General features: G+C 48.7%; 1 protein-coding gene across 1 annotated transcript in view; it reads right to left on the bottom strand.

Annotated features, from left to right (window-relative positions):
• Positions 1–9,896, bottom strand: part of IGFN1 (immunoglobulin-like and fibronectin type III domain containing 1) — a 39,454-nt gene extending 29,558 nt beyond the window's left edge. The window contains exons 1-2 of the mRNA XM_017735509.1: positions 9,746–9,896; positions 4,166–4,303 (exon numbers count right to left, since the gene is read on the bottom strand). The gene's annotated coding sequence lies outside the window, so the exon portion shown is untranslated. The remainder of the gene's footprint in view (positions 1–4,165; positions 4,304–9,745) is intronic.
• Positions 9,897–11,946: the final 2,050 nt, after the last annotated feature.

The raw sequence follows: 11,946 nt of genomic DNA, 5'->3' as shown, positions 1-11,946 counted from the left end.
AAATTGGACAGTGTGTAATGTAACACATCCCTGCCTCGCAGAAAGCTGGGAAGGCAGATTCCCTGTCATATGAGAGATGCTCAGGAACTATAGAGTTACTGCAGCTCTGAAAGAGCAATTAGATTGGATTGCCTGTGGCATTAGTGCTGGGTCTCTGTTTACCCTCTGCACTCCTTCCGTCAACAGAGGGACACAGGAACATGCAACTTCCCTCCGTTTTGAAAGGCACAGGGACTTTGGGAGCACACCTACACCAGGCATTCATCCAGCTGAGCTCTGGCACCTGGCACCTGATGAAAACACGGGGGATGACCCCAGCACCCCCTTGTCACACATTCAACTCCAAGCCGCATTGTCTGGGTGAGAATTGGTTTCAGCTAAAGGTAAGAGATAACTCAGTGAACAAAACCAATTTGTGCTGGATATCCCACAGCCAGGCCAAAGAGAGTGTCACTCACAGTACCTCTGGGTCAGCTTCTGAACAAAAATGTGTTTTGCCATAACTCAGCAGCTGCAAAGAGCCACAGACACCTCCCCACAACAAACCACTGGCTCCACTTTGTCCTTACCACAAACCCTGTTTTGGGGCTCTGCACACTCTACCAATCTCTGCAATAATTGACATCTCTGTGAGCCTCCCTGGCCTCAGTGGAAACACTGGGACAACAGCACTGGGAAATGGAACAGGGCGGTGTGAGCAGCAGCCAAGCCCTCTCTCCTGTCCCCTCCTGACCTGATCTGGGTGACCTCTGCTGCTCCCACCACAACAAGGGGTTTGCATTTCATCTGGGTGCTGCTAGTCTGGCGCATCACACAGTCACTTCTGTAAACCCTTGGGAGATGTCTTAAAACTTGGGAATGAAGGGAATGAAGAGCTTGTGGGAAGAAAAAAACACAAAACTGAACTGAAAAGAAGCTGACTCGAGGGCACCCTGTCCTGCCCCAGGCAGGGCATTGCACAGTGAATGGTTGAGATTTTGAGAGGCTCTTGATCACCCTCTTATGGATTTAATTTGTCCTCCAACGTACTGAACCGTATTAACAACAAACATAATCCCCTATTGCCTCTTGTCTCTTCCTAAACATGTCACCACTCCTGGAGCTGGAATGCCTGGTGCTTACAACACTCACCAAACAGGATCACCTGACACCAGCTTGCAGCAGCTTTCCCCTAAGCTCTGTTTATGTTACACTTGCATTTATTCTTTGCTACTCCTGATTCCTTTCCTCCACGCTGGGCAGTGGTGAGGAGCAGCTACCCTGAAACAGGAATGCGGTCCAAATTCAGCTCCAAAGCCTTTCCTTACATCTCCAAATGTTTCATGTCAGAATGGTTCATTCTCAGCCTCGTGTGACAGTGGGCATGTGTTACCATAACTAGAAAGTGCTGAGAGAGGGCTAAATTCAAATCTAGTTTGGTAAAACCCCCAAATAGTGACAATATTTGTACAGGCAGTAACAGGCCCCATCTCTCAGTGCACAACATGCACTCTGTTCACTAGGTATAAACTGCTGAGTTTACAGAGTCTTAAAGATTTCAGAAATTCACTCGGATTAAAAATAAGCTCCTGTGAGTCCTTAAACTCCTGTGAATTCCTGACTTCTGGAGAATGAGAAGGAAGCATGTTAATGCCACACATTGATTGCAGGGTTAAAATAACAGTGCTGGATATGAAGGGAACATTCCTTCAGTGTAATGAATCCAGTCATGTTGCATTTTCCAGTGTCTTGTGTATTAAATAAGGACCAGAAAATAACACCCTGGTTGGCACAGTCATCAAACCCTACCACTGCTTACTTTTAAAATTTCTACTCCCTTGTTACATGAATGACCATGGTTTTGTTCTGACTCCAGTTCAATCTAGAAAAAGAAATCACAGAATTTTTAAAATGAGACAGCAAAAGTCTTCCAAAAATTGTCTTAGTGTAATTCATATCTTCACTCACAGGTGCTTGAAACATTGGCGTCCTCATGAGGAGGATTTATTCAATGGAATAAATGCTTCCAAGAGGGAGTCACCCCTCCCCAGGTAAATGCTGCTGACCAACAGCCCCAGCACAACTGGGTGACACTGGAAGCAGCTCAACACTCTCACTTTCCTGCAAAACACATCCCTGGCATGCATTAGCCTTGTTCAGGTATCCAGCCATTCCTCATTCCAGGCAGAAGTCTGTCTGCTTTGCAGCTGCAGGGACATCCCCACTGGGGACAGAGGCAAAGCCTCCATGGCTTTGAGCACAGAGCTGGAGCAAGCCCTTGGCTACTGACAACATTTTTAATGTCCCAAAATAAAGCAGCAAGCCTGGCAGGGTGGGAGGGTGCCCTTTGTCCTGTGTGTCCATCAATCTGTCTGGATGAGACACAGCAAGAGCCCATTCCCTGTGAGCATGGCTAGACACCATTGCTGGGGCCATAAATCAGCTGAGTGAATAAGCAAAACATTTGGGAGTCAGAGGATCTGTACGTATTGGGGGTATCACAAGGACTTATTTATGGGCTTCAGACAGTGCAATACACAGACAAGATGTGACATAATTGCTGGCAGACTGGTGAGCAAAATTAGCCAAACCTTCAGGGAAGTGACAGGCAGCGAGTGGCTCATGGGGAGGGGATGGGTGCAGAGGCTCGGGATGTGCCACGGGCATTGCACAAGCACAGACACAGTGGGGACAAAGCCATTAGCACAGACCTAAACCAGTAATAATAAAATAATCCGCAACAGAGGCAGCATTCTGTTTCATAGGAGCATCTAATCATGGAATATGCTGAGCTGGGAGGGACCCACAAGGTCATTCAGTCCAGCCCCCAGCCCTGCACAGACACCCCAACAATCCCACCCTGGGCATCCTGGAGAGCCTTGGCCAAACGCTCCTGGAGCTCTGGCAGCCTCGGGGCTGTGCCCATTCATTCCCTGGGGAGCCTGGGCAGTGCCCAGCATCCCCCAGAGGGGGAAGAACCTTTCGCTGATCTCCAGCCTGACCCTGCCCTAATGCAGCTTTTCTCTTTGTAATTCTCTTTGAACTTCTCTTTGCAAATCATGAAAATCAGGGCAGTCCTGACACAGAAAATGTTCTAAACAAGATACCAAATTGTTGTGTGCTCAGTCAAATTCTAGCTGTGCTTTACCCCAGAGATCCAGATACTCAGTGAGTATATTTCACCTAAAATTCCTCTTTCAGCTTTGCGTTGGCTTTCTGTGGTTTTTTTGTTAATTTGAAGTAATCTTTTGAGCTTGAGTCTTCCCATTTCAGATGAATTTTAAAGGAAAATTTCAAATGCTTTGGTTAGAACCACAGAACTGAAGGCCAGTGAACTGCAGAAGGGAAATTTCATGAAAACTTCTGAGCAGGTCACAGAGGGGGAACGTCACAAGCTCTCCAGTGATGAATGGAGGTCTTGTGCAGAGTGGGGAGGAATGCCCAAGGATCAGATTTTGTGTGACTTATCCCTTTGGTAAATCTATACCTGACCTGATCTTCTCCTCTGCCCCAGGGATTATGAACACGACCTAAGTGCTTGCTCAGGATCCACAGACACACAAACCAGATACCCTGTACCCATTTATGTATGAAAGTGGCACTGATACCAAAGGCCAAGAGGAGACACCACCCCTATTTTTTAAGACAGCAAAAGCCATTAAGCCCCACCAGTGAGCAGGACAGTGAATCCCTGTCCCTTTGGAGAAGCAGGGAACTGGTCAGTCTGTGCCTTTCCATGGCCACAATGCTCCCACAGATTTCTCATAACAGAAACTGACTTTGATACAGGCAACAGATTTACAGCAAGTATCACAGCAAACACAACAGAGTCTCACTGCCAGGAAGGAAAGACAACGTATCTCTACTCATTGTTCCAAGAAAGGATGAGTCCAGGATAAAAACCCTTAGGAACCCCAGTGTATGTGTGCCACGAGTCCCCTGCCAGGTCCAAGGGACAATGACAGCAGATCTTCAACAGCCTGGCATGTTCCCAGGGAAACGCAGGGAATCAGTGTACCCTACAGGAGCCAAACACCACAGGAGCTCACCACTCCCAGAATGTGTTCAACCACTTCCTGACCTACTGCAACGCAAAGCCACATTCAGTGTGACAGCAAAGGTGTCACTTCCCATCCCAGCTCTGCATCACCCCCACACAAATCAGTGGTGGCATGGCCAAACTCACCACCCTACAGGCTGAGCTTCTGAGATGATCCTCTGGAAGTCACTTCTGCGTCTCCGGGCCCACGGTGGCTTTGTTCACTCAGAGCACAGAGCTCTTCATAGCCGTCCAGCGGGTCCCCTGGTCCCAGATATCAATGACCTGTGAGAAGGAAGATAAGCCCCTTATCAGTCTGGCATAAATGTCACTAAATGGCAAAAGCAACAGCAAACCGTTGTCCCCCTCACACTTCTCCACTCTCACAGAAGGTGAGGCTGTGCTCAGGAGCTGCCAGGTGTCTCCACACTGAGCTGGAGCAGCCCTGGGGGCTCATTATAGCCCCACACTCCCCCAGCCCAGGGGAGGTGCCCTGGAGCCTTTGGCAAGGCTGGCCACGGCTGGGGCCAGCCTGGCCAGATGCGACCATCAGTCAAGGCCACGCTGCATCCCCAATGCAAGACCTTGTGCCTCAAAGAAGGACAAACACTTGTGCAGATCCAAGGAAAGGACAGGGTGTACACCAGGTTGGGTAGGACACACCAGCAGGTGGGTTCTCAGAGGCCACGAGTCCTCAGGAGATTTCACAGTTCGTTAGCAGAGAAGTAAAACCAGTGAATTATTGCATCTGTGCATGGGTCAGCCATGCCTGGGCTTGGGCCTCAGCAGAAGAGTCCCTCAGTCTGTGCTATTCCAAGAGGCCTCAAAGAAATCCAGTTGCTCTATAAGAGCTTCACTGCTACAGCCAAGAGACACACCTCAGTTAGCTCCTTTCCTTCCAACACAGCCATGGGCTGATCCCTTTCCCATGAGCAGCAACAAGGCCACTTATTCCACTAGTGGAAGGTTCCCTGCCCAAGGCAGGGAGCTGGAATTAGATGATTTTGAAGTTCTCCTCCAACCCAAAGCACTCTGGGATCTGGGATTTCCATGAACAGCTTTACCCCAGAAGTACAAGTGCAGTGCATTGTGACTCCAAATCTTTTGCTTCCGGTCTGCCCTCGCAACTTGTAAACCTTCCTTCCTCTGCTCAGAAAGCTCCCCTGAAGCAGAGGGACCTTTGCTTAGTTCCTGATGTTCCCAGAGATGGCCAGTCTGGGACTGCAGGTTCCCTTCTCCCAGCAGCTCGACCTTCAGGCAACAAAACCTGGTTGGCCTGAAGGCTGCTTTCACTCACTTTGGCCTGAGAGCCCCCAGTCATTGCTGTCCTTTGCATTGGGTGAATAAATTCATACTAAACCTCATGTTCAATTGGAGAGGAAGGGCTGGCTCCAGAAGGTGGCAAGAGAAGTGTTTTTACTGTGATGGCCATGGTTCACAGGCTGTCTGGGCTGGCAGAACCAGAACAAGGCTTTCCTCTGGTTTCCTATGAGAAGATGATAATTTTAAAATCTGAGGCTAATGGGAACACACACAAAACTCTTGGTGTCACAGCTTAGACTCCTGTTAGATTGCATCAAGACCGAAGAACCACAAAGAGCACCATTTCCACTAGTCTGAGAAAGAAGATTCTCACCCAGCATCAAAAACTTCTCCCTTGCAGAGCTGGGAATCACCATTTCAACCAACAAATAAGAAGATAAATATGAAAATTAAATTCTGGAGTAATTTTCTTCATTCCTTCTTTCTTTTTGACCATTGTTGCCGGTGACAGTGTTTAAACTTTCCCAGTTCATGAGAAAACCATGTCAACAGAAGAAAATGGAATTGCTAAAACTGATGCCTGGGCTAAGATCCTTCAATTCTACATCCCCTGTTACCTTTGCAGTGATATAAAAGTAAAAAGTAGAAGCAATTACAAAGTCAAATATAAACCACTTGAAAGTTGACAAGCCAAGAAAATAAGACAACAAGGATCTGGGAAATCTGGACTGCTGCTGGGAAATCCTCTCAGTAGCAGCCACTGTTTTCTAGCGGTGTGGGACTCCCACAGCATTTTCACCTGCTTTGGACAATGATCATCCCAAAGATGCTCCCTCAGACATCAGACATCAGTCCTGCTGGTCCAGGACAGCAGTGTGTGACTTTGCTGACTGGATGCTGCACCTTTAATAAACCCCATTGCCAGACAAGTCTCTAAAGACAGTAACACTTTGGGTAAGCCCTGGGAATGCTCCCACAGGAAGCATTTACCTGCCTCTACTGAAACCTGAATTCAGCTCTCCTCAGCTGCAGCAAGAGCAGAGTTATCTCAGAGGGCCTGAGCTATCCAGAGCCACAGCGATTTCTGCCGTTCCTCTTCCCATGTGCTCTCCCTTTCCAGGCATTTGCTCCCCACAGAAACGCACCAGTGATATTCAGTCTCCAATCACATTTAGCTGTTGGGTCTCAGTAACTGAGGGATTCCTAATTAGACAGACAGTGAGGTCTAGCAAGTCCCAGGAGAGCCACAACTGCTCCTGTTTCACTGCCCCCACACACCTGATCGTGCTTTGCCTCATTTCCAGCCCTGGTTTTACAGTTTTCTTGGGGCCTCTCCTCCAGAGGGACTGATAATTTAAAATCGTCTGCAACAGAGCAATCTCCTCCAAGAGCCTGACCTTCTTCCATTTCACAGCTTGTTTTCCACCCGCCCACCCAAGGCTCTGTTAACCCCTGTGTGCCAGGGCTGAGCTGCCACGTGCCACTGGGAGCCTGCAGAATGTCACAGCAAGGCCGGGACGCTCAGTGGGCACTGCTTTCCCTGCAGAGGGGACGTTTTTCCCTGAAAGAAAGTCCATTTGCCTAAGGAAGGGCAGTGAAGAAATGTCAAGAGGCAACAGCTGAAGGACAGTTATTTCAGATTGAATTTAAAAGTCTGTTTTAACTGGAAACAAGACTCTTCCAATGTTCTGTTTTCCCCGTAATTCCCTTCTTGGAATACTGATGTGAAGTCTTCCTGCCCTGACCAGTGACAATTGGCACAGCTCTTCCTGCAGACTTTGGCACCCACATGGCTCAGAAAGGGCAAGAACTCAAGAAACCAAGACCTGGTAGGTTCAAAACCCTGTCTGGGTTTTCAGTCCATAAATAAATGACCAAGGTCAAAAACCAAGCCAAGACACCCCATTTCCCTGCAGCCTGGTGGCCAGTCCTGACCGCGCTGAGGGTGAAGGCAGTGGCAGGGAGGCTTCTTTGGGGCAGAAATATTCACATATGAAATGGGTGAAGATGTGCAGAGTTCAGTGGTCGTGTTCCAAGTCCATCTTGACATAACAGTAATGAGAATTTCATAAACACTATACAAGAAAATGGGTATGGAATATGGAATAAAGGCCCAAATTCATGAAGACTACAGGTACCTGCAGCCCTCCAACCACCCAACACACTACACCAAATCAGGTGAGCCTGGCAGTGCTGGTCATGCTGGTCATGTGTGAGTACAGGGACAGTGTCTGTTCACATCAGGCCAGGGGCCAGCTGGGTGACAGAAGAGCACTTCGGTTTTCCCAGGAGAATGCCCTGCACCTGCAGGAGGAACAGTCACACCATGTGCGTGCCCCAGTGAGTCTTCCCTACCCACAACAATTGAATTTATGTAAATGTGATGTTCCAAGTACCGAGTACTTGCTGCTTCCTTCAGTGGGAGATGCCCATTCCCATTCCAGTCCCTTAACACCAGTTCATCCATGCTGTAGAGTCCAGAAGAAATTGAAGGGACTTGTTTCAGACTCGAACCTGTGGTTATTTTCCCTCCCCACCTGAGGCGCCAGTGTGTCCCTCTGTCACCTGCAAGCTGAGGGCTGCTGTCACTGTGCACACAGAGCCAGGGTCAGACCCAGTGCAGTTCACTTGACTTTCACACAATATAAGGAGATCAGAACCAGGGGAGTGAGTGCAGGAGGCACCAGTGCTCTGCTTTCACAGTGCAGATCAGCTCCCTCATTCCCACAGTACAGAGAATTCCTTCTGTTCCCTTGTTCAGGACTGGTTTAGTGTTTGCATCCATGACTGACTGGAGGGGTTTGCTAGCACAGTCTAGGATTCTGTTGCAGCCTGGCTGCCTACAAACCCAACACGCCCACTTTTCCCAGTAATAGCTGCTCCCATGACTACCTTCCTTGCATGTTCCAATCCCAGGGCTGGGATTTACTTACCATTTTCCATCCACAAAAATAAAATACTGGGCAACAGACGTTTAATAAAGACTCACCAAAGATGTGATTAAACATCTGCCTATTACCAGACATGTCCTTCCACCAGGACTTTCCACCCACCTTGAGACGCTGAAGAGAGCAAGGGTTTAAGTCCCTCTGGGTTTTAATGAATGCAGGGAACAAGGGGTGCCTGCACCACTTCTGTTTGGCCCTACATGGCCATCGGGCTTTGCTAAATGTCCCTCTCCAGCTAAAATTAACTGGGTGTGTTGGGAGCACTTCACAGACACCACCCCTCAGGCATGCAGAGGGTTAATAAAGCTCACTGCATGCAGCAAATTAAACAATAATATGCAATCAGAGACTGAAGGATTTATCTCAGTTCCCCTCTCTGCCTCAAACCAGAGGCACAGCAAACCCCCAGTTCTGAGCTCTTGATGTAGTTCTAGGATTTATTGTAACCTGCCAGTGGTGGCAGATGAAACAAGCCCCAGCCTGAGCAGCTGTTTTAATGTTTCATTCCCTGATGTGCTGGGAAGTTTGACACTGAAATATATGGTAAGAAATTGTCTCTAGAATCCCAAGAGGCCACAGCATGTGCCACCTTCCCATTGTCTGAGTGGGACACTGGAATTAATCTCAACACTGTCCTGGTAGTGCCTGACCTGTGCCAGCACCAGTGAATGGCTGGCACCTACAGAGGTGCCAGGAGACTCCCATTTCTGGGAATGCTGCCCCATTCCTTCTGAAATTTGTTCACTGTCACACTCTCTCTTTATCCAGCACTAAAATACCAGAATAAAGTAAGTGTCATATTGAGCCAGAAGATTATGCCACCATCCAATGGAGAAATAATCTAAATCATAGAATTATAAAATCATAGAATGGTTTGGCTTGGAAGGGACCTTAAAGCTCAGCTCGTTCCACCCCCCCACCAAGGGGGGGAACATCAGATTGCTTAGACCCCCCTCCAGAAAATGGAAATAAAGAAAAAAAATGGAAATATAGAAAAAAACCCCCAGAAATACAGAAAAACATGGAAATAGAGAAAAATAGAGAAAGAGAGGGCATCTCTCTCCTTTCACCCTCACTTGTTCCATGAATCCTGTGATTTCACAGAAGGGTCACTGAGCTCCCCTTTCTGCAGGAATGAAACTCCCAGGGTCTGTCCCTCCGCGGGGTCTGTCCCTCAGTGGGATCTGTCCCTCCGCGGGGTCTGTCCCTCAGTGGGATCTGTCCTTCAGTGGGGTCTGTCCCTCAGTGGGGTCTGTCCCTGTGCAGGGTCTGTCCCTCCGCAGGGTCTGTCCCTCAGTGGGATCTGTCCCTCCGCAGGGTCGGTCCCTCAGTGGGATCTGTCCCTCAGTGGGATCAGTCCCTCAGTGGGGTTTGTCCCCCCGCAGGGTCTGTCCCCCCACTGTGTCTGTCCCTCCGCGGGGTCTGTCCCCCCACCTCTCCTGCCTTGTGAAGGCGATCGCACGGATCAAACACAGCAATTACGGCCGCAGGTCCGGAGCAGGGGCCCAGCACTCACCCGCGGTGTCACCCTGGGTGTCCTCTCTGGCCGAGTGCTGTGGCAGCCGCAGCTGCAGCCAGGGCTGGGCCGGGGGTCAGTGCTGGTCACACTGGGCCGGGCTGGAGCCTCCTCAGGCTCTCCCTCGGTGCCGCCTCCCTCCCGCCGCTGTCCCGGCGCGGTGCCGCCCGCGGGCGGGGCCGCCTGTCACAGGGCTGTTAGCCCGCGAGACATCCAGAGGATTGGGATTTTTATGGGCACCCGGGCACCTGCCTCCTATTCGTTATTATTTCAGTCCGTTCCAGTAATGGTGCTGAGCAAATTTGAGATGAACATAATTCTTCAGTGTTTCACAAGTCAGTGGCACGGTGCTTTGTCTGTGGATTGTGTTTCCTCTTCACAGCAACTTGTTACAAACTTTGACACAACTGAAGGGCTCTCGATGTTTTGAAGGAAACTGGAGTTCAGCTGGTTTGAAACCCATTCCAGGAATAAGTAGGGTCTCTAATAGAACAGATGAATTGAACTTCAGATAAAAGTAAGTGGCCAAGCATGGTTAAAGATGAGGCTTCTTCACATACACTCATTTTTAAAAATAACTCCTTAAAAAGTCAATTTGTAAGGGATGGACAGAGCCCTTCACAGCAGCAGCTCACAGTGTTAATGTGAATTTATCTCACAGTGTTAATGTGAATTTGCAGCATACACTGAGCAGTCTGAGCCTGCACTCCTGTTACACAGCTAAGAGCAGCTGCTGTTACCTACAATCCTTTGTACACCTTTGGAATAAAACAGCTTTAAGAGGGAATTAGGAACAAAAAGGTTAGGGTGGAAATCAGACACCTCAGCAGACTTGTATTAGTAAGGGCTTCCTCTGCTGTGAGAATTTATCCAGAGTCACCTGGAGTGATGGAGATAAGTCTTGAGAAAAACAAGACAGAGGTTCAAAGTAAAAGGGGATGAAGAGGTTACAGACAGTTTCCTCAGCTTGCAGAGGGCAGCGGGCACCCATGGGGCACCCATGGGTCACCCAAAGGGCTGCAGGTTGCAGACATTTCAGGCATTTCCTTGCCCATGTTGCCCATCTCAGGGACGGTCACATGTTGGGGGAATGCCATTCAGTCATTTCAGAGGCAAATACTTCCAGGTAGACATGAGCACATCAGTGCTTCTAAAAAGCAGATTAGAATAAAGTTCAGCTTTCTCTGTCTTGCCCTCTTCAAGGAAGCCAGGGTGCCAGTGGGAGAGGCTGTACCTGGGGCTCTTTCAGCCTGGAAGGTGGGCAAACCCCATGCCCCGGGATGAGACCTGCCTGGAACCACGCCAGCCTCAGCCCACGAGAGGCAAGAACCTAAAGCAAACATAATTTCCAAAGGTTTTGCTCCTATCCAGTGAAAGAAATACCCCCCACCAGGCAATGGGCCTGTTGTGCCCTGAATAAAACTGTACCTCAGGTGCACCCCGCCTTCAAAAGCTTTCACTGTACAAAGGAACAGCAAAGGCAGGAAGATGAACCAGCAGGAGGACAGCAGGTTTGCCTGTACTTTAATGTACTTTCCAAATGGGAATATCATTCCCTAATTTTTACTTTAGATTAACCAGATTTTTGAGTTCAGATTCTCAGTCCCTTGATACTGCATAAGCCAACTGAAATCTGCTCAGGGTTTCCTACCTTGCCCCTCCATAGCTAAACATCCTTCCTGTGGAGGAGGGAGCTGGGGCACAAGTTGCTGAGCTTGCACTGTAACAGATTTAAGCCAGAAAGTGCAGGTGACACATCCCAAAGCATCACATTTGCACACCTTTATGCACCTTTACAGGCAGCAAAACTCAGAAGGTCCCATTTAATGTGGTAGAAGAGAAAAAACATCTTCTGCCTCAAAAAGCAAAGAAGTACTGACAACTCAGGAGATGCTGAAATCATTCTGATAGACTTGAAAATTATGTCCCAGTTACCAGACCTCAGCACCTCAAAGGGCAGCCTTATGTAATGTGCTTTACTTAGCAATCCTCTGACATGGGCCTTCCCAATAAACCAGTGCAAGGACTTGTAAGCCTGGGTATTCCCTTGCCTCTGACAGCCTCATAAAGATTATTTCCTATCAGACATATGAGAGACTCCACTGGAAACCCACCAAACACTGCGTCCAAGCTGACCTGAGCACATCAGATTCCAATTCTAATTTCATCTCAAATTAGCAGGTGGTTATTGGTTGTCTCAA

This window comes from Corvus brachyrhynchos, unplaced genomic scaffold, assembly GCF_000691975.1.
Source record: "Corvus brachyrhynchos isolate BGI_N302 unplaced genomic scaffold, ASM69197v1 scaffold555, whole genome shotgun sequence".
In the NCBI taxonomy this organism is placed as follows: Eukaryota; Metazoa; Chordata; class Aves; order Passeriformes; family Corvidae; genus Corvus; species Corvus brachyrhynchos.
The sequence above is the reverse complement of the archived record's forward strand: the minus strand, read 5'-3'. Positions and strand labels throughout refer to the sequence as shown.